Below are 22,894 nucleotides of genomic sequence, written 5' to 3' on the forward strand. Positions count from 1 at the left end.
ACGTTGTGCGTTGAGCATCAAAACACATCAAGTACCCAGGAGCATCAGAACAAAAGTAAGGGAAACACCAAAACATGCTACTGTAGCCGCTTCATCTTGACTACGCCCTTTACAGTACTTGCATTTTTATTATTTTAGCACTTATTTTGTAGTGAGTTTTGTTTTATATGCCAACCAACCAACCTTATACTTATTGAGATTTTTGCCTGTCAAGTTGGAGTGCTTATACAGCAGGGTGGTATCAGTATACAATGTTAGAGGTATCACAATACTATAATTAAGACTCGTGGGGATTATATGCTGGAATAATTTTGATGATTTTCTGGAATAATTGAGAATAATAAAACATAACTGCAAGTATCCACAAGGCATGCAAGAGTATAATATTTGCAGCATTGTGTTTATAACACAGCACCATGTACCCAACCCATTGTAGGCTTGGTACTGAAAATGGTTCAAAATCCTGCATACCTTAATGGTGCACTTTATTCCTGGGGAACAGCCAATGAAATGTGTTGTACGTAGGTAGCTATGTATAATAGTTATACCACAGCTGCAAAGGATTTTGCTGATATATATACACCTGAAGCTTGAGGGCTAAGGGTATATATCAGCAACACCCGATGCAGTAGTGGTATAAGAATCATATCCTTCTTAAAGCTTATCCATCAGCTGCACACTACTAGACTTAAGGAGTAAAATCTGCTTTAAAGATGGATTTTAAACCTTAGGGATTGTGGCTAGTTAGCCTTTTGTAACTAGGCAGTTTTGCAAAAAGCAGCAGTGCAGGTGCGTGATGTACGGGTATCTTTATTGACTACTTCACAGCTCCTCTTTCCTATCTACTGAGCAAACTGTCATGCTAATTCTGTACCATTTCATGGACTCTTTCCCATGTTGTACAAAATTTCTGGGAAATAGTTAGCTTAATTTATTAGTAAGTTAGTATCCTTGAGGCCTTCAGGGAGGATACAGAGAGCCTGTAAAGCATGCAGGGAGTCAAGACACTTTACACAAAAACTATGATTAAGCCACACAGCCTGGGATCCAGGATTTCCTCTGCATTCAACCTCTGATACATGTGAGAATAGATCCATTGATTCTGTCATGATGAAACAGGGATTCCCCCTACTTATTATTTGATACTTTTTGCATAATTAACACAAACACACCTCTAACTTTATCATTGATCATTATGTACTTATTTAAAAGGGCATCATCTATACATTTGGGATGCATGTGTAATGAAATTAAATGGCTCTAGCTAACATGTATTCATTTGCCAATTCCTTCAGTTTTCTATAAGTATCAGTTTCACACCATTCATGTTCTTCCTGTAAAATTGTATACATATTATATAGCTCATTGTATATACATCACTCACATTACATGTAGACTTTTCCTTGCCATCATTGGAGTGAATCACTTGTTGCATTGCATCATCTTTAATATCACAGAGACGATAGTAATTTGCATGTTTGAGTGGTATAATGCTAGCAGAAAACGTGTAATTAGCATGTGATACATCGTCCTTCTTCTTCAACTGGTGTTCTATTACATCCAACAAATCTATGGCGCATGAAAATCTTAACTCAATCACCTGGTATCTGTAGAACATACAAACTAAATGAAGCACTGTGCTAAAAATAGCAATACCTATTTTGGCATGAAAATAGTATTTATTTATAACCAGATTTGAGATAACCCGGCTTCCACGAATACTACCTCAAACTCGCGTTTTTACCAGAAATGGATTGCTGGCCTAATGCACTATTGTGCATGTTCCACTCTGTATTTTCTTTACAACTGGTGGGAGTTTACTGTTCTGTGGGCATGGCTTTGTTGAAATGACATGTAGTGAGCTGAGAAGCCTTGAATAGCTTGCCAGTTGTGTTCTCCTTCATTTGGAAGTGATTGTACATGGGTATGTAGCCCAAATCATTCATCTTTATTAAGCCCACCCACTGCCTATTTCCACCTGTGATATTATTGCCTGCACAAAAAGCAATTATATTTTGGGCATCAGAAACTTATATGCCCACACTGTGATAGGCAAAATAGATGAATAATTGGTACAAAAATTAATTTTGTCTGGACACTGTGAATTTACTACACAATGATTTCTTAAAAATTAATGAAGCTTTGTGTGTCCAAGCTGGGTTTTGCCAAATTCAGTCAATCTGTTTACAGTTCTTTTCCGAGCAAGAAAGGAAAAACATTTAACCTACTGTAAGTATGTACATAGTCTCGTGCCTGTGTGGGGATGGCAATTTGCCGCTCCCACACAATTTATGACACAAACTGTCTGGCATTTGAGATTAATGCACTACTTAACAAGTGTAGAATTTGGCAATGCAGGTCACACATGGAATAATTATGGTGTCATGCCCATACAACAAAAACACATTGCTCATAAATATCTTGAGTCTTGACTTAATTATATACACGTACATACACTCACAGTTTAGCCTCTGGATGTTCCCTGGGACCATAGCCAAATCTGATATATGCTATCTTCCAGGGCCCATTAGAGAAGCAGTACACAAGAAATGGGAGAGCGCTAGATAATACATTACACAATGACAGTTACACATCAGTAGAAACTGACACTGTAGGCAGGGATTAAATCCACACAGGACAATCTCAGTCAATCTTCAAACAACTGCAAGAGACAAGAATAAATTGTAATAGTTAATGAGTTAATGTTCTAAACTAGTACACAAAGGAACTTGCTATTGAGCTAGTTTGGGACAGTATTGGAGGGGTTCTCACATAACCTCTACACAAATTCCTATGGACAATTTTATTTTTATAGTTCCAACAGAGCTCAACATAATTTGCCTGTACATGACCAATTAATGCCCTAGGACTCAAACATCCAACAATAACTCCAGTTATCGTATATATGCAATACACAAAATATGAATTCTATATCAAGACTCACGGTAGTGTGTCGTGCGGCCCAAGAAGCCGGCGCGCCACACCGTGAGTATATTTACAGGAAGAAAGAAAACGTCATTTTCACTCCTTTGTATCTCGGTGATCCCTTATCCGATTGAAACCAAATCTGCTACAGAGTTGTCCGCCAGCCAGGGGAATCTACATTCCAAATTGGAAGGAAATCGCTCCAGCCGTTTCCGAGATACGAGCTGCCAAAGTTTCGATTTTTTTCTTCGTTTTTTTTTTCTTTTCGTGTTTTCGCACACTTGCAAAAATTGCTATAAAACGCAAACGCGTACTCCGATCGCCTTGAAATTTGGCACACAGAAAGGGAGTCCAAAGGCGAATCCTAGCATTAAAGTTGGTGCAAATCCGATGGATGGTTGAGGAGTTATGACCGATTATTCGTGTAAAACAAGATCGATTTGTTGTCACACGACAGGGTAAACCGCTTCATGGAATGAGTTGAAAATTGCTATGTAGATGGAGTAACCATCGTAGGAGTGCCTTTTGGTGGTTTGAAAGGAATCGACATAAAGACCATGGAGATATGACACAAAACCCAACCTGTGTCACAATTACGCGATCGATTTTCATGAATAAAAAGGATTAGTTTTCACGTCTACTAGGCAAACCGCTTAGAGCAATGAGCTGATAATCGGTGTATAACTGGAATAATCTTCATAGAAAGTCCTTGCAGTAGTACAGAAGAATCGGGATACAAACCACTGAGTTATGATTCGAAAGCCAACTGCGTGTAGCAAATGCGAGATCGAGATACTCTAATAGAACAGTCACCCTAATAGAGCATTCGGCTAATTTATTTAATCCATTATAGAATTCTTTTACATTACAAGTTATTCTGTAGGGAGTTCAGCTGCAAACAGTTAATCTTATAGACAGTTCAGCAAGAAGCAAGTCACCCTGTGGAGAGTTAAGCTACAAATATATCACTGTAGAGATTCAGAACATTACAAGTCATACTGAAGAGAGTTCAGCTATAAACAAGTCATGCACCCTGTAGAGAATTCAGCTACAAAAAATCACCCTGTAGAGACATCAGCTAGAAACTAGACACAATGCAAGTTCAGCTACAAGCAATCACCCTGTAGAGAGTTCAGCTAAACAAATCAACTTGCAGAGAGATCAGCTACAAACAAATTACCCTGTAGAGAGATCAGTTAGAAACTAGACACAATGTAAGGAGTTCAGCTACAAGCAAATCACCCTGTAGAGAGTTCAGCTACAAACAAATCAATCTGTAGAGTGATCAGCTAGAAACAAATCACCCTGAAGAGAGGTCAGCTACAAAAAATCACATTGTAGAGAGATCAACTACAAACAAAACACTTTGCAGAGAGATCAGCTACAAACAAATCAACCTTTAGAACGATCAGCAACAAACAAATCAACTTGTAAAGAGATTATTTAGAAACAAATCAACCTGCAGAGAGATCAGCTACAAACAAATCAGCTTGTAGAGAGTTCAGCTACAAAAAATCACCCTGTAGAGACATCAGCTAGAAACTAGACACAATGTAAGGAGTTCAGCTACAAGTAAATCACCCTGTAGAGAGTTCAGCTAAAACAAATCAACCTGCAGAGAGATCAGCTACAAACAAATCACCTTATAGATAGTTCAGCTACAAACAAACTACCCTGTAGAGAGATCGGCTACAAATAAATCAACCTGCAGAGAGATCAGCTACACACAAATCAACTTGTAGAGAGATCAGCTACAAGCAAATCAACCTGCAGTGAGATCACCTACAAAAACGCACCTTGTACAGAGTTCAGTTACAAACAAATTACCCTGTAGAGAGATCAGGTAGAAGAATTCAACTTGTAGAGAGTTCGGCAACAATGAAACCACCATGTAGAGAGTTCAGCTGCAAACAAATCACCCAGTAGAAAGATCAGCTAGAAGAAGTTACCTTGTAGAGAGTTCAGCTACAAAGAAACCATCATGTAGAGAGTTCAGCTACAAAGAAATTACCCCGTAGAGAGTTCAGTTAGAAGAAGTCACCTTGTAAAGAGTTCAGCTACAAAGAAACAATCATGTAGAGAGTTCAGCTACAAAGAAACCACCATGTAGAGAGTTTAGCTGCAAACAAATCACCTGTAGAGAGTTCAGCTAGAAACAAATCACACCGTAGAGAGATCAGCTGGAAGAAGTCACCTTGTAGAGAGTTCAGCTACAAAGAAACCACCATGTAGAGAATTTAGCTACAAACAAATCACCTGTAGAGAGTTCAGCTAGAAACAAATCACACAGTAGAGAGATCAGCTGGAAGAAGTCACCTTGTAGAGAGTTCAGCTACAAAGAAACCATCATGTAGAGAGTTCAGCTGCAAACAAATCACCCTGTAGAGAGTTCAGCTACAATAAAATCACCTGTAGAGAGTTCAGCTAGACGAAGTCACCTTATAGAGAGTTCAGCTACAAAGAAACCATCATGTAAGAGTTCAGCTACAAAGAAACCACCATGTAGAGAGTTTAGCTGCAAAAAAATCACCTGTAGAGAGTTCAGCTAGAAACAAATCACCCTGTAGAGAGACCAGCTAGAAGAGGTCACCTTGTAGAGAATTCAGCTACAAAGAAACCATCCTGTATATAGTTCAGATACATTTCAAGTCACCCAGTAGAGAGATCAGCTACAAAAAAATATCCTGTGGGGAATAATGGGCATGTAATAAATACATGTATATAATTTGTATAATTACTAATAAAATCAAAAATAATTGAAGTATTAAAAATCTTCTTTAAGTTCTTTTCTTCTTCCTGTGGTAAAGAAAAAAACACATAGGTTAAAAAAGCCCCAAAGCCAGCCATAGGCCGGCTTTGCAGTATACAAATACAAAAAGAAGTGATATCTAATCAAAAACAGCCAAGCTGTAAAAAAAGGTGCGGAAGTGGCACAAAATTCACCTGAATTGTCGTTATTAAAATTTAACCATTAACCTACCATCACAGCCATTTCTTGGCCGCCACCTTGGATTTCACATCTTTTTTCACCATGGCCTTTTTGGGGGCCACACCTTTTTTTACAGCTTGGCTGTTTTTGATTAGATAGTATTTACAACTCGGCCAACTTCTGACTAATGTACGTATTTACCTAACCTAAATCTTTTATATAAAATGGCCACTGAAAAACTGCACCCATTTAGAGATGTGCATTACTACAGCAGTTTTATAACATACTAACCAATCAACCTTGTGTATTTTAAAGGTTGAAAGTGCATGGTTGGCTTAAGCTAGAATCAGTTGGTTCACTGGGCACAACTATCAATATGTTAGCATACAAAGGAATAATTTTATTACGATACAGCATACATACTACAATACATAATACCAGTTATCAGAAAATTCTTGTGATAAATTTTCCTTTTAAGTATAATTACTATAATTTTTTTTCTTTTTGTCCAGTTAAAGCACATTCTTCACCAGTTGTAAGTTTTTGTGCAGATTTAGTTTATCCAAAAAAATAGACACGATACCTTATGGTATGGAACTTTGGGTGGTCATGAAATTGACACAATTGCTACAAATTCGATTCACCACCAAAGTTTAGCACCCCCACAGGTTCAGAATATTTCTTAAACACAGATATGATGCTACGCTTGCCTGAGGCTAAAGTCATCATTCAAGGGTCAGAGGAGCAGATTGAGAGGGCAAAACAATTAATAGAGATGGTTCAACGTGGTGAGAACAGTGTTATGCTGCAAAATGTGTTGACTGTAGTATTGAAAGTTATGAATGCAATGGGATTTGAACTATTATAGAATTCAGATGTTTAAACTTTAATGTAAAACTTGTGTTTTTATTTTCACTTATTGTATATTTGGTTTATTATGGGAGATGTGAAGTAATAATAACATTGTTGAAGGTGGGCATTCAGTATAACAACAGAAGTGTATGTGAACTTCTAGGAACACCCTCAGGAAAGTTTATAATCTGGCTTCATGAAATTAAATCCATGGTCCATGGAATATCTTCACAATTTTGACCTGGTGTGTATTATGTATGACTTAACACATTCATGATTCATGATAACAATATACGGGTTGCATACAATCACTGCACTGGACTAGTGGACTCAGGTTTCTTTTTTTTATTGCACATATTTGAACAACTGGTTGTAGCTATTGTTACATTGAATGTACTATATGCTGGTGAACCTGTCTACTTGGTACTGCCCATTCATTTCATCTTAGGATTGTGTGCAATTTGCATAACAACTCTCTCTTTCATCTTATCATGAAGTATTTATTATGTCTTATCATGAAGTACAAACCATACAGTACATGTGTGTGTAGTGTTGTAGTAACCATGTATCCTAAATACACATCATCAAGTCAGCTAAATTAAGTGGTCACAGTTAACTGTCTTGCTACCTCATAGCTGATATATAGCTGCAACTGGGAAGTCTGGGATGATCACATCTTTCTTTTGTTATGTATGTTGTGTGTGTGCTTTATATGTGTGGTAACTACATGAGACTAACATACTTACAACCAGGTGCCCAAATATTTGGTCCAGTCCACTAGTCCAGTCTAGTGATTCAACCAACCAAATATACCATAAACTTTCTTGGGAAAGTACAAACAGTGGGCTGGATCACTGGACTGAGCTACTGATCCAGGAATAGACTACTGGAATGGTGTTTTTTGGCTTTAATTCTCCACCAAAGCATATAGCTATAGCATGCCCTCAGTGTGTTTCAAAGTTGAATATGTATTATTGACAGTAAATATTAACGTCCATGTTTGATCCCCAAATGTAAGCAGTATTGAAGAGAGATATTCTGGATCAACTGCTACATTTGCACAAAGACACAGTGTAAAAAAGTTTCAGGAGACTAGATGTTATATTACATGTATCAATTACTGTGATTACACCTGTACAAGTAGCTGCTACATATAGTCATAATCATACCAAGTAGTGAGTTGTAATACTATATTGGGTAAAATGCACATCTAATAAATGCCATGGCATTTAACCAACTACTACCTTGTTTAGGTATACGCATTGACTTAGTAACATCATACATATGCGTGTACATAATTCTTATCTGCAAAATAGAATGATTTAGCTATTGTGAGAAGGCACCAAGGAGGCATATCATGAAATTTCAGTAGGGAAACTAAATATATTGCCAACACTGCATAGCTAATGGGACATGCTAATACCATATCTTGGTCACACTCACAATCAAGCAGTTATCAGTAAAATGTGGAAGAAAGTGTAACAGCCAACGTGCCTAACAAAAGTGTTGAAAAATGCAATAGCCCCAGTCCAGCAGTCCAGTCCAGTCCAGTGTTTGTACCTTACCAACTTTCTCAGCAAGAATTTTTAGAAGCTAGAGGTATCCTTACACATTGACTACCCATGCATCTACTAAAAGCATCTACTACATTGGTCTATAGATAAGAAGAGTATGACAGACATCAGAATGTTATCAACATTTCCTCAATACAGCAACCGTGCACATTATTGCATTCCAGACTACTACATAATAATGTAAAATCTTGTGGCTGATTAGGTGGTCAAGTATTTTCATCAACAGCAAGCTGTTTCACAATAATGTGTCAATTCTACCTTGATCGTGTAGTGACTGTCAGTGAAAACAACACAACTGCAGTGTTTCATACCAACATGTGCTGTAGCTATACGCATGCAGTTTAACAGGAGTTTGTAACACCAGCACTGCAGCCAATGCAGATCGATGACTCACTGAATTCCTTCAAGTTTGGTGCCTGTCCCTACTCTTTAATTGAAAGTACACGCTAAAAACCAACATCTACAATTACAATTAATCGTCAATACTCCATACCGAAAAATTGATTAGCGGTAGTGAAAGCCCAGTTGTGCTGACCTTAGAAGCCATAGGCACCCATTATACTGTGACAATTGTTTGTGAGGCAACTTGCATTTAGGCCACTCCAAGTCATACCTTAGTTTTTGGTCACTCCCTAGCCAACAAAAAGATACAGGTGGGTGGATGATCAGGACTTCAGGACTATAGACTCTTTCATATATACACCAGTAATATTAGACTGTAATGACACACTCTATATTATAGTATAATTATTAATTTTGCTCAATTTACCCAATTCATACAAATTTTACAACCAAGCTTAACCAACGTTCTTATAGCATAAGTAGTTAATTACACTTCTGCAAAAATGCACCAGGAAAATTGTTGATGGCTAGCTAAACTGCTGAGCACAACAATGTGTGGCTAACACTATAGGGAAGGTCTGCTCATGTAGCTACTTTTGCTTTCCAAATGAAATGTCTCATTAGAAATTATTATTTATTAGCTAGCTAATATAATGATCCAAAATGAATATTTACACATCAGAAACTCTTTCAAATGTGAAGTCTTGGCCTACCATGTATGTAGTGTTCCAGCCTTTTAACCAGTAAACCTTGAGTAAAGTAACTGTCAAAGTTTTGAGTCATTGAGTGTTCAAGGAAAGTATTTTTCAGTGATCATGTGGGAAAATTAAATTAAATGTTTTAACTAAGGGATGCCATGCACTTGGAAAAGTTGAAGTTTGAGCTCGCCAATTGTTACCGGATATCTAGTCAGTATACCAGTGATCAGTGATAAGGAAGTCGAAGTTTAGATCCACTAGAAGAGTTACTAGACTAATCATTAGAGGAACACATTTGAATTGTTAGGAAAGTTAAAACTATGGTCTATCTGATCATTATAGGCTAGTAATTAATGCTACATAGTGACTGAAGTTACTTACTGGCAACAGAAACACTGATTAGCTATATAGCTAATCAAGGATTACCTTCAATCCAAGATATATTCAGTGAGTTCATTGACTGCACGTAGTTGTATGCATGTACCAATTATATGCTTTCAAAATAGCCTACACTGTAAAAATTTAGTAGTGAATTGCTCTGCCACAATACTCACTACTTTAAGTAGTGACGTTCACTACTTTTTGTTAGTGAACGTCACTACTTTTTGCAGTGAACGTCACTACTTGGTGGTCAATGTAGTGACGTTCACTACAAAATTAGTAGTGAACGTCACTACACAAAAATAGTGAGTATTGTGGCAGACATTAGTAGTGACGTTCACTACATTTAGTAGTGACGTTCACTAGTTTGTTTTTACTGTGTATAATTGTGCTTTTGAGCAGTGCTCAAAAAATTCAGCCTGTTATGTTCAAAATTATGCTTTCAAAATCACGATTATGCTCTAGATTTGGCTGTTTTATTAGAGTATATCAGTCTTTCCTGACTGCTGTATTAGAGTAAGTGACTGCTCTATTATAGAGTATCTTGATCCTTTTTCTGCAAAGTGTAAATAATCAGCCAAGAAACAATAAAAATAATAACATGGCACGATGAAATGCAGTATTGTGGCATAGTGTGTTCATGTTTTGCTGTATTTTTGGCACGCACATTGCACATTTAAATTTAAATCTTGAAAATCGTCCTATTATACTGGCATAATGCTTGATGCTTTTGCTAGCCTATTATGATGCCAGCATAATTGGTGCAAGCCTACATACATGTGCCTTCAGAGACTGTTTACGTTCTTTCTCAGCAAACCCAACACGTCAACTTTTCTTACTGAAACATGTGAACAAGATGACAATACTAAACAACAGATCCATAGTATTTTATTATGCAGATGATTAAGCTATCTTTTTGCATATGCATGCTTGGGAATTCATCAAAGCCATTAAAGAGAAAAAGATCTTTAGCTACTCCTATTCTCAAAGAAGTAGTCACCAGATGTAACATCGATGTCTGAGGCCTTTTCACAGCTACTCATCTTCACAAACTGACTGAACAAAAGCCTGAGTCTGTTATGAGTGATGTCTGCCTATATATAGTTAGGTAGGTATACAATTAGGTAAAGAAATTTAGTAACTTTTCAGTTACAGTACTATAGTGTAGGCAATTTCATGCAATAACAAAGATTTTCCAACACCAGGCAACCCTTCAACTAACACACTCATGTCAGTCAGCTGTTTAGTTGTCTTACTCCGCATTGTCAGGGATTGATCGGATGGTGCCAGGTCTGGTCTGTGTGGAATAACGTCTCAGCTAATTGGATATATCAGGCCTGCATTTGCACTGAATGCAGCGGCTTGATTGAAAGTGTGTCAACCTTCTATAATGTAAAATCTTGTGGCTGATTAGGTGGTCAAGTATTTTCATCAACAGCAAGCTGTCTCACAATAATGTGCCAATTCTACTTTGACACATTATTGTGAGACAGCTTGCTGTTGATGAAAATACTTGACCACTTGTTTTCTGGTAAAAACAACACAACTGCAGTGTTTCATACCAACATGTGCCGTAGCTATACACAGTTTATCAGGAGTTTTAGCACCGGCACTGCAGCCAATGCAGATGACTCACTGAATTGCAGCAAAGTTCCATTTTGGCGCCCGCCCCTACACTTTAATTGAAAGTACACACTAAATTGATTAGCGGTAGAATTGATTAGCGGTAGTGAAAGCCCAGCTGTGCCTGACCTTAGAAGCCATAGGCATCCTTATACTGTGTGACGAGGCGACTTGTATTTATCACGGTGTTATTTGGCACGAGTGCACAGACAGTTCACTAAGATGTCTACGTATCTGAATTTGCGGGACTTTGGAAAGACGGTTACAACCACTTCAGTTGAGTGTCAGACGCTGATCAACCATGGATTATTACAACTGTTTGGGTATAACCACGAGGAAGCAATTCGTTGTTTTGAAAAAGCCCTCCACTTTGATAAAAACTGCGTAATGGCCCACTACTTCATCGCATACGGTAATGCTCCCAACTACAACAATCCAGATGGTTTAGATCTTGCTACTGGGTTTGAAGAATCGCGAAAGGCGATGGAGGAAGCTAAGAACGGCAGTGTGTGTGATTGGGAAATGGATCTGATTAAAGCTCAGCTGCAACGGTTTTGCTCACCTCCCGGCTCCCAACCATCAACAGAATTGGACAAAAAATTACGTCAATAAAATGAGACAGGTGTACCAAAAATATGGCAAGGAAGATGCTGATATTGCTGCATTCTTTGCAGAGGCACTTATGCAGCTGGCACCGTGGAAGTTGTGGACTCCGCCCCCGGATAGTAAACCAGCAATCCCTGAGACAGAAGAACTAATATTAGTATTAGAAACAGCTCTGAAAGTGTATCCTGATCACCCAGGACTGTGTCACTTTTACATTCATTCAATAGAGTTGTCATCTACACCAGAAAAGGCTCTACCTGCTGCCGATGCTCTTCGTAATGGGCTTGAGCATGGTCATCTTCTCCATATGCCAAGCCATATCGACATGTGGGTGGGACATTACAAAGAAGCCATCGAAGCAAATAAGATTGCAGTTGATGCAAATGAGTTGTATGTGGAAAAGACTGGACATGATAATGATTTTTATACGGATTATCGAGTGCACAATTACCTGTTTGTGGCATGGGCAGCAATGTTCGATGGACAGTATGCCACAGCCATGAAATATGCTATAGCACTTGAGAAACAGATTACTGTAGAGACTACTACTCTAGTGGTTGGATCTATTCAACTGGGTGTGATGTTTCTTGAGTCTTACGCATGTGTTCCCTGGCATGTCTTAATTCGTTTTGGAAAATGGCAGGAGATTCTCAATTACCCAATCAAGGAAGAAAAAGATGTGTATGTTTCCACCATTGCCACAGCACACTATGCCCGTGCAGTTGCCTATGCTGTTACTGGTCAATTGAAGGATGCAGAAGCAGAACGGAGCAAATTTTACAATTCCTTGAAGAATGAAACATTCAAGGATCGCTATATGCACAATAACCTTATGCATGATCCTAAGCATCACTGTGGTATTCTTGATGTAGCAGAAGCTGTGATGAATGGCGAAGTGGAATATCAAAAGGGAAATATTGAAGAAGGCTTCAAGCATCTTCGTCTAGCTGTGGAACGTGACACCAACTTGATGTACGATGAGCCATGGGGATGGATGATGCCTTCACGACATGTTCTTGGTGCCTTGCTACTTGAACAACAGAAGCAGAAGTTGTATATCAAGAGGATCTGAATCAGTACAAGAACAACATGTGGTCATTGTTGGGCCTTTATCAAGCACTGAAGCAGCAAGGAAAAGTGGAAGAAGCTAAAGTCGCACAAGATTTATTCCAGAAAGCAAGTGTGCATGCTGATGTAAATGTTCAAGCATCTTGTTTGTGTGCTACAAAAATATGTTGTCATTAAATTTTAGGTAGTATCTATAACAGGATTTTTCAGTCCGTTGTCCTATTATAATTATGCATGCACTAAAAAGTAACTGAAGGCCATTCACTGGCGATGTAGACTCCACTAACATTTATATCTATTATCTAATTCATTCCACAGATGTAGCTATTCCTTTATACACAGAATACAAGCAAACTCCTGATCTTACATGCTTGCTAACAAAGCCTTTATATTGCAAAGAACGACACATGGGACATGCTAATGAGGTATTGAACATGCACCAGACATGACTGGCTTGCAGAACACATGCACACTAATAAGGGGGTTGTATACAATCACTAGACTGGACTACTGGACTGAACTCCCCTGGCCTCTTACCAAATATTTGGGTAACTGGTTGTAAGTATGCTAGTCTCATGTAGTTATAACTCCCCTGCACAAAAAGAAACCCACACACACAAAAAGGTATGATCATGTCAGACTTGTCAACATTACCCAGCTGCAGCTAGATATGTATACATTCACATTATAACACGATCATTCTACTGTACATATAATTCGTTACACCAGGTTCGTTCCATATTCCATCTCTGTCACTGATTATTCTGTTACTATGTGCTTTAAACCATAAACCAACATTAAGGCACCTAGTGCAATACCAAAGTAAAGAACATAAGAATAATAATTATATAGCCATATATGTGGGACATGAAAATCGGTTCGCTATTTCCATTGTGTGCAAATTGAGATTTCAGGGCTGCTATCTGTTTTTCTTCTATATCTAATTGATACTTTAAGTCGTTGTTTCCCTTTTGATTCCTGCCAGTTCACCTTGCATATATATATCAGATATTTTAGACATTATGACATCTTGGTAATGAATGACAAGATCAAAATGATGTTGCAAGCTTGACACATTATGATTCACTTGATCCTTGCAAGCCATCACGGCAGTACATCCCATTTGTAAAACTTGCATTTCACTTGAGCAAGAGGACACACTTTCTCATTTGCCTTTAAATCTTTATGCAGAATCGTATCACTATTACAACCATTGGGACATGACAGTAGGGAAGATGGACATTTCATCAAATGTTGCCCGAAACATTGAAACTCTCCTCTGAACAGGTGGCAATATTTACACTATATGACATACACACTCATGCTTCATATGGTGAGGAAACTGTTGTCGCTGAATTATCATCTCACAATGATGGGGGTAGCAAATAGCCTGAAATTGACACTTTTCATCAAGGTGATTGCTAATGTAATTTATTTCACCCTTCCACTGACATCCTTTTTCCTTGTTCACACAGAATACATGCAAAATCCTAACTTTAAGATCAATTTGTTTGTTAACAATGCCTTGAAATTGCAATGAACGACACATGGGACACACTACATTGAATTTTTAAAAATGTTTTATTAAGGCTTTACAGCACAAGTGCTGAAGGTCTGTAGGACACCTGGTCTTACAGCCTGTTTAAAGTTGTTACATAAAGTGTGTTCGAAAAGGTGGAGAAAGGAAAAAAATCCATATTATATTATAACTGTGTAGCAATCAAAAGATTATAACGCGCAGGTGTGATCATAAAAATTACTAAAGTTATTACAAAACTCATTAGGGGGAGAGGAATTAATTACATCAGCAGGGAGTTGGTTCCATTATAATTTGATGGTTGATGGGAACTATAAAAAGGAAAATTTGTAGGCATCAGAGTCAATGGTTGGTGATAGTAGCCACCCCTTAAACTTGAAAGTTTGGGGGTAAGATCATCCATGACAGCCTCGGACCTACAGCCGTCCGTTAATGCTTGAATGCTTATAGGAGTCTGCCAGGTAGTTAGGATGTTTTCTCCTTGTCAATTTCATGTATATGTGTCCATAGGGACTCTAGAGAGTGACTCAATATCTCAAAGTATCCCATGTGTACATGGAACCAAATAGACATTAGTTTATTTACAGCACAAGGGCTGAAGATCTGTAGAACACCTGGTCCTACAGCCTGTTTAAAGTCGTTACATAAGTGTGTTTGAAAAGGTGGAGAAAGGAGAAAAGATTCAAGCCTCAAACCTGCAGCCATCCAATTAGTGTTCGAATGCTTACAGGTGGTCAGGATGTATTCTCCTTGTCAATTTCATGTATATGTGTCCATAGGAACTCTAGAGAATGACTTATCATCATATTGTTCATCCAGACAGAACATAGCTAAAAATGAATTGGATAGCCATTTCACTTTTCACTTGGGCACCCCATGCATTCAGTTGAGCAATTAATTTTATAATATATCTGGTGCCATTTTTTCCTTTGATATGGTAAGTGCTGGTTCACTAGTTATAAACTGTGTTACAAAAAGTAAGCTAAATAAGAGTAGGAATCATAGAAATAAAATGCAGTGAAACAAGGGAAGTCACCTATATCTGCAGCTATATATACTAGTGGAAATTTACAGTATTTCCTATACTTCAGTATAATGTACAGCCTGATAATAGTAGACATGACCAAAGTAAGAATTAACTCTCCTCTATAGTATAGTTGCAGGTGTAAATGACCTCCTTGTTTCATGGCTTCTATTCAAATGTAAAATTTGTAATTTAAACCTTTTATTATATCGTTATTAGAGCTTTACAGTGGCCAGCACTGAAGGTCTGATGTGCTGCAGCCTTTGGATTACCTAACGTAGTAAACAGGAACTATGTAGAGACTTAACTTGAATATAAATGTGTGTACTGTGTATAGTATGCGCATGTGTATTTGAGATTGCATGGCTGAATTTATTTAGTTTCTAGTGGTCATGATTAGATTTTGAGAATCGCATTTCTTGCGGATTGTGCTGGCCTTGTAATTGGTTCTGAAGGAAGCACCATAACAGATGTTCAAACTGAAACTCACACTACCATAAAAGTTCACCACAATCAAAATGACCCTGCAGCTAAAGGAGTTGCATGGATATGCGGAAGCAAACAGAATTGCAAGGATGCTCTACTATTGATGTGTAAAATACAGGGGCATAGCCAGGATTTTTTGAAGGGGAATTCCAACAGCAGTATTGAGTTGCCAGAAGCAGGGGTCTGGGGGTACAGCCCCCAGTCACTGAGAGACTTAATGAATCAAAACTCAGCAAATTGCTATATTTTATGCAAAAAGTACATAAATTATAATGCATATAAGTGCCCCTGGGATGAAGCTAGTACTAGATAAAGCTACCTAGTGGAAACAGACAGGACACATAATAGTAAATCTGTAAGTGATAGTTATCTCACTTATAGGAACCATGAATCCACTGATATAGAATGACTTACAATCAAAACATTATACTACAGATATGCATAGCGGGATTCATTTTGCATAACACAAGTGATAAATTGCTAGAGTTTTATACACTGCACACCAAAGCTATAGCAGTATAAGGCATTTAATGTTAGAATGTCTGAAAAACTTCACTAATGAAGTTCCTTAACATATGTTTACATGCATGTTCTATTAGAGTATACGTGACTGCTCTATGTATATACTGACTGCTCTATTAGAGTATATCAATCTTTTTAACAAGTTTTGAAGAGGGCTTGTGTTATCTCTGTAAATCCTTCCGTGAGAGATGAATGCAAGCTTAATCAATTGTTATTGTGCTGTGCCATACTCATTTTGTCCTGCCACACTAAATGCTGTGTTAGGGTAGCTATTGCTGTGAACCAGAAGTCTAACTTTTACAGAGGGGGTTCCTGAACCCCTTGGAACCCCCCTACCTACGCCCCTGAAATAATAAATGAAAAGATCTGTTGTTTGCATGCTATTAAAGAAACAATTACCATTCCTGACCGTCATATAGGCAGACTCATTGGAACTGTGGGCAACATTAAAAGTGCTATTAAAAAATTATCAGGAGAAAAATTGAGATTTTTGCAAGAGAAAGATGTGTGATGCTACACTTGCTTACTAAAGTCATTATTCAAGGGTCAGAGGAGCAGATTGAGAGGGAAAAACAACCAATAGATATGGCTCAATGTGGTGAGAACATTGTTATGCTACAAAATGTGTCAACTGAAGTATTGACAGTTATGAATGCGATGGGATAGAACTTAAATGTCTAAACTCTGATGTAAAACTTATGTTTTATTTTCACTTGTTGTATATTTAGTTTATTGAAGTAAACATAATGCACTTAATCTACTTATCAGGGTGGTTGTATACAACATAGCTAACTTGTTAGCTGCTGAGTTTAGGTACTATATAAGTTGTCGTAAATTTAAGTTGTATGAACTGTTACTGGGTCTGACTTGAGGGATACAATATGCTCTGTATTTTAATATATACTGCTGTTTTTATGCAAAATATTATGAAAGAACTTTCAAGTAAAAATGCTTTTGTATTATTTCACTATAATGAAAAATTTTTTTGTGAGTGCTCTATTGAAGCATCTCATATTTGTAGCAATGGTAGCTACAGTGGTATTTTTGATGCTCAAAGTGTCTTCATTGTTAGCCAAAGGCAGTAAGCCACATGTAGTTAGAGAAGTCAGCATACTCAGACCTCATTCAGTGATTCTCTTGAACTTTAATCCTGAAGCAGCAAAATAATAGCTTTTGTTAAGGTGGGCATTCAGTATAGAACAGAGAGTGTGTGACCTAGGAGCACCCTCAGGAAAGTTTAATTTATATATAATCATCACGAAATTAAATCCACGCTCCATGCATGCATGAAATATCTAATATTTTGACCTGCATGGTATGCTTAACACATGCTTGATGATGATATACCATAAACTTTCTCAACAAGAACTTTTAGAAGTCTATAGACCCTTAGATTATATAGATGACAGACCCCTCAATGTGAAAGAAGTCCACTTATAATAAATATTATTGTTTGTATAGATAAATCAAGATCACCATGTTGAAAGGAATGATCATGAAACACAAATCATATACGTAAAATCAGGTTAACTCCAAGATATTCAGTGATTTCATTGACTTCATGTGGCTGCCAATCCCTTCCAGAGACTGTTTGTGTTCTTCAGCAAATGCAATAGTCAACATTCAGAGTTGCTTTCTCTCTGAGTCTTGCTGAAGCATGTGAAAACAAGACCTTTATACCCCTATTCTTAAAGTAGTCACTAGATGCAACCCAACTGCAGTGTTGTGTCTGAGCCTTTTCATCTCACCATCTTTACAAACTGACCGAGCAAAAGTCTGCTATGAGTGATGTCTCCTGTACAGTCTACAAATTTTTGTAGTCAGTAACTTCCTTTCGCCCAGTCACACCGTAGGCAATTTCTTGCAATAGCAAAGATTTTCCTCCAACACCAGACAACCCTTCAACTAACATCAGGCACTCCTGTCAGCCAGCTGTTTAGTTGTCTTACTTATCAAATTCTACTGTCAGTGATTGATGGTGCGGTCCAGTCCTGTGCGGAATAAAGTCTAGCTGATTGGATAGATGCAGCCCGAGGATCAATGCAACTGCCAGCTTGAACTTTCTATAACAAGAGTGAATAATAGTGTTAGGGAGAGCCAAATTTATTTACAGAAGCCATTTTAGTTTTACAGAAACCTGCCCAGTTCCTTTCTCTCAATAACAGAATTCATAGAAACCCTTTGATTTCTTCACTATAACTATGAACAGTCAGCACTGAGCACTCATTTTGGACAGACCATACAGGGTTGAATACTCTCCCTAACACTATTATTAACTCTTGCTTCTAGAGTAAAATCTTGTGGTTGATTAGTGGTGGCCAGTCTAGTACAAGTTGTCTCACAGTGTAAGGCCATTCCAAGAAAATTCCTTGTTTCCCATTTCATTGACTTCAAAAATACATGTGGGTGGACGGTTCATTATCCATTATTCATTATAGATATTTCCACTAATTTTCGAAATCCATAACTATCTTACAGGTAAGAATACAGTAGAAATATTTAAACCGAACCTGAACAGCGAAAAGCTAGCTAAATGGGCTTTCTAAATGCCAAACTAGTTACTGCTATGCAACCACAGGATAAATAATGAATAAAATGGTCAGTTGACAGCAATAATGAATGACCATGCGGGAAAGAGAATCTGCATGCGGGCGGGAAATGGGAAACAATGAATTTTCTTGAAGTGGCCTAATGTGTCGATTCTACCTTGATCATGAGGTGATTGTGATTGTCACTGCAGTGTTTTATACCGGCATGTGCTGTATGTTGCTAGTGAAGATGACTCACTGAATTGCCAACAGAAGGCGCCCGCCCCATACACATTTAAATTGAACAGTCATCCAAACAGGCCACAATTAATTACTTGTCACAGTGACCATACGGTACGATTACTGGTAGTAATCGCTGCCATAGGGCACCTTTAGATACTGAGTGACAACTTGCGGGGTGTCGTACTGACGCGAGTGCACGGGCAGTCTGTCACTAAGATGTCTACGTACCTGAATTTGCGGGACTTTGGAAAGAAGGTCACGACCACTTCAGTTGAGTGTCAGGGGCTGATCAACCATGGATTGTTACAACTGTTTGGGTTTAACCGTGAGGAAGCAATTCGTTGTTTTGAGAAAGCCCTCCACTTTGACAAAAACTGTGCGATGGCTCACTACTTCATCGCATACGGTAATGCTCCCTACTACAACAACCCTGATGGTTTTGATCTTGCTACCGGGTTTGAGGAATCGCGAAAGGCGATGGAGGAGGCTAAGAACGGCAGTGTGTGTGATTGGGAAATGGATTTGATTAAAGCTCAACTGCAACGGTTTTGCTCGCCTCCCGGCTCACAACCATCAACAGAATCAAATAAAAGTTACGTCAATGAAATGAGACTTGTGTACCAAAAATATGGCAAGGAAGATGTTGATATTGCTGCATTCTTTGCAGAGGCACTTATGCAGCTGGCACCGTGGAAGTTGTGGACTTCACCACCAGATTATAAGCCAGCAATCCCCGAGACAGAAGAACTGACATTAGTGTTAGAAACAGCTATAAAAACTTCTCCTGATCACCCAGGACTGTGTCACTTCTACATTCATACAATGGAGTTGTCATCTACACCAGAAAAGGCTCTACTTGCTGCCGATGCTCTTCGTAATGGGCTTGAACATGGTCACCTTCTCCATATGGCAAGCCATATCGACATTTGGGTGGGACATTACAAAGAAGCCATCGATATAAATAAGATTGCAGTTGATGTACATGAGCTATATGTGGAAAAAACTGGACATGATAATGATTTTTATACAGAGTATCGACTGCACAATTATCTGTTTGTGGCGTGGGCAGCAATGTTTGATGGACAGTATGCCACAGCCATGAAATATGCTAAAGCACTTGAGAAACAGATTACTGTACAGACTGCTACTCTAGTGGTTGGATCTGCTCAACTGGGTGTGATGTTTCTTGAGCCTTATGCATGTGCACCCTGGCATGTCTTAATTCGTTGTGGTAAATGGGAGGAGATTCTTAATTACCCAATCAAGGAAGAAAAAGATGTTTATGTTTCAACCATTGCCACAGCACACTATGCCCGTGCAGTTGCCTTTGCTGTTACTGGTCGATTGAAAGAAGCAGAAGCGGAACGGAGCAAATTTTACAATTCCTTGAAGAATGAAACATTCAAGGATCGCTATTTGCACAATAACCTTATGCATGATTCTAAGTATCACTGTGGTATTCTTGATGTAGCAGAAGCTGTGATGAATGGCGAAGTGGAATATCAAAAGGGAAATATTGAAGAAGGCTTCAAGCATCTTCGTCTAGCTGTGGAACGTGACACCAACTTGATGTACGATGAGCCTTGGGGATGGATGATGCCTTCGCGACATGTTCTTGGTGCCTTGCTACTTGAACAAGGCAGAGCAGCAGAAGCAGAAGTTGTATATCACGAGGATTTGAACCAGTACAAGAATAACATGTGGTCATTGTTGGGCCTTTGTCAAGCACTGAAGCAGCAAGGAAAAGTGGAAGAAACTAAAGTAACACAAGATTTATTCCAGAAGGCAAGTGTGCGTGCTGATGTAAATATTCAAGCATCTTGTTTATGTGCTACAAAAATATGTTGTCATTAAATTACATATACTACATGAATTCTAATTTGTAGCATTTGTCTGACCACCATATTAACTATTATTAGCATTGTTGAATTGTTATCTGATTAGGTGGTGACTATTAGCATGCATAAGACTACCAGTGTATACCAATACATGTGCATGCAGCAAGTCTTTTACTATATATAGACACCTATACTCACAGTTCAACCATATGAAGGTAGTGCTAGTGAACAGTATACAAATTAAAGTTGCTGATGGTCCACTCAACTTTACTGGTATATCCTAGCTGTACTACTGGCCAGGAGATACACTATATAACAAGTAGTAACGTACACATAGGTAGTAAAAAAAATTACATTGTTTATCATAGAGTCTAGAGACAGTCAAAATTATGGGTTTTGGGATGCTTGATTGCAGTTACTGCAAGGACAAAATGAGTATACTGTAGCTGTAACTACATTTATTCACTATAAAAAATTTAATGGAGTGTACTTTGCACACAAAAACAGTGTCATGCATGGCCACTGTGACCCCGTTTTTGTATGCAAAGCACACTTCATTTTTTAGAGTGCGGGATGAAAAATGGTTCCATATATAACTATAAGTTAATGTCCGTAGTCTGGTATGTAATTTGCAATTATCTATAGTGAGTCATTATCCTTTTTTGCAATTGCCTACATGGTCTATATCAGCGGCGGAGGAAGTAATTGATATGAGGGGGGGCTCCGCTGGGCTGACCCAGACTTATTTCTATAGTTTGGTAAGGTGAGACCAAAAAAAAAAAAAAAAAAGGTCACAACCAACTGACAAGAGTTTTCCACCTCACCAGCTACCATTTATAGCTGATAAACTACATAAAAATCCTTACATAGCTCGCTACACACTGACTACTTTATTAGAGTGACTGCTCTATTAGAGTATCTCGATCTTTATCACGGTCTTCAAGAAAGATAATTTCGGTGTGATATCATTCTGAGGGGGGGCTAAGCCCCCCCCCCTCAGCAGACCGAAGGGGGGCTTTAGCCCCCTAGCCCCCCCCCCCTTTCCGCCGCCTATGGTCTATATAAAACAAGTAAATTTCCATCAGTTTTGAACATTTAGTATCATTGACTAATATCAAGAGAGAGGCATGCAGCAAAGTTTGAATGCCATTCAGTAATGTAAATGAGAAACAGTACAGGATTTCATGCAGTTATATGCCAAGTAACTGGTATAGTAAATGAGATTTTGCTGATTTTCACAATGGCAGCTAGTTTATATTTGACTTGAACCAAACTTGAAAGCCATAAGTTGCCTGAGATGCCCATTGATCTATATAAGTTTGAGTAAAAGTGAAAGCCATGCCTTATGAAAGTATAAAGTCTAAGCATGTTACATCAGTTTGATCTTCTGCATTGACAATGTGGGAAAGCATGCAGCTGGCATTGATCTGTTGTTCCAAAGCCCAAACTGGCCTGGTGAGATGATTGATATGCAAGTGCTTTAAATTAGTGAAAGCTTTTAAATCCACCATTGTGGACTACATACGCAGTAAAAACACTGTATAGTTGGCGTACACACATGCACATGCAGTTTTATTTGTGATCAGTTTTGTGAACTATATCTGCGTGCACTTATAAAATTTGTACCCATAGCTACTTATGGCAACCATTGTGATTATACATGTCTCACTACGCAGGGGGAATAGATCAGTATCATATAGGCTAAGCCTGTATATTGT

General features: G+C 38.2%; 1 long non-coding RNA gene across 1 annotated transcript in view; it reads right to left on the minus strand.

The window, feature by feature from the left end:
* Positions 1-1,175: 1,175 nt before the first annotated feature.
* The window catches only part of LOC136266593 (uncharacterized), a 45,349-nt gene continuing 23,630 nt past the window's right edge, over positions 1,176-22,894 (minus strand). Inside the window, exons 2-4 of the long non-coding RNA XR_010706175.1 lie at positions 2,462-2,662; positions 1,385-1,607; positions 1,176-1,334 (exon numbers count right to left, since the gene is read on the minus strand). This is a non-coding gene — a long non-coding RNA (uncharacterized lncRNA). The remainder of the gene's footprint in view (positions 1,335-1,384; positions 1,608-2,461; positions 2,663-22,894) is intronic.

This window comes from Dysidea avara, chromosome 9, assembly GCF_963678975.1.
Source record: "Dysidea avara chromosome 9, odDysAvar1.4, whole genome shotgun sequence".
NCBI lineage: Eukaryota > Metazoa > Porifera > Demospongiae > Dictyoceratida > Dysideidae > Dysidea > Dysidea avara.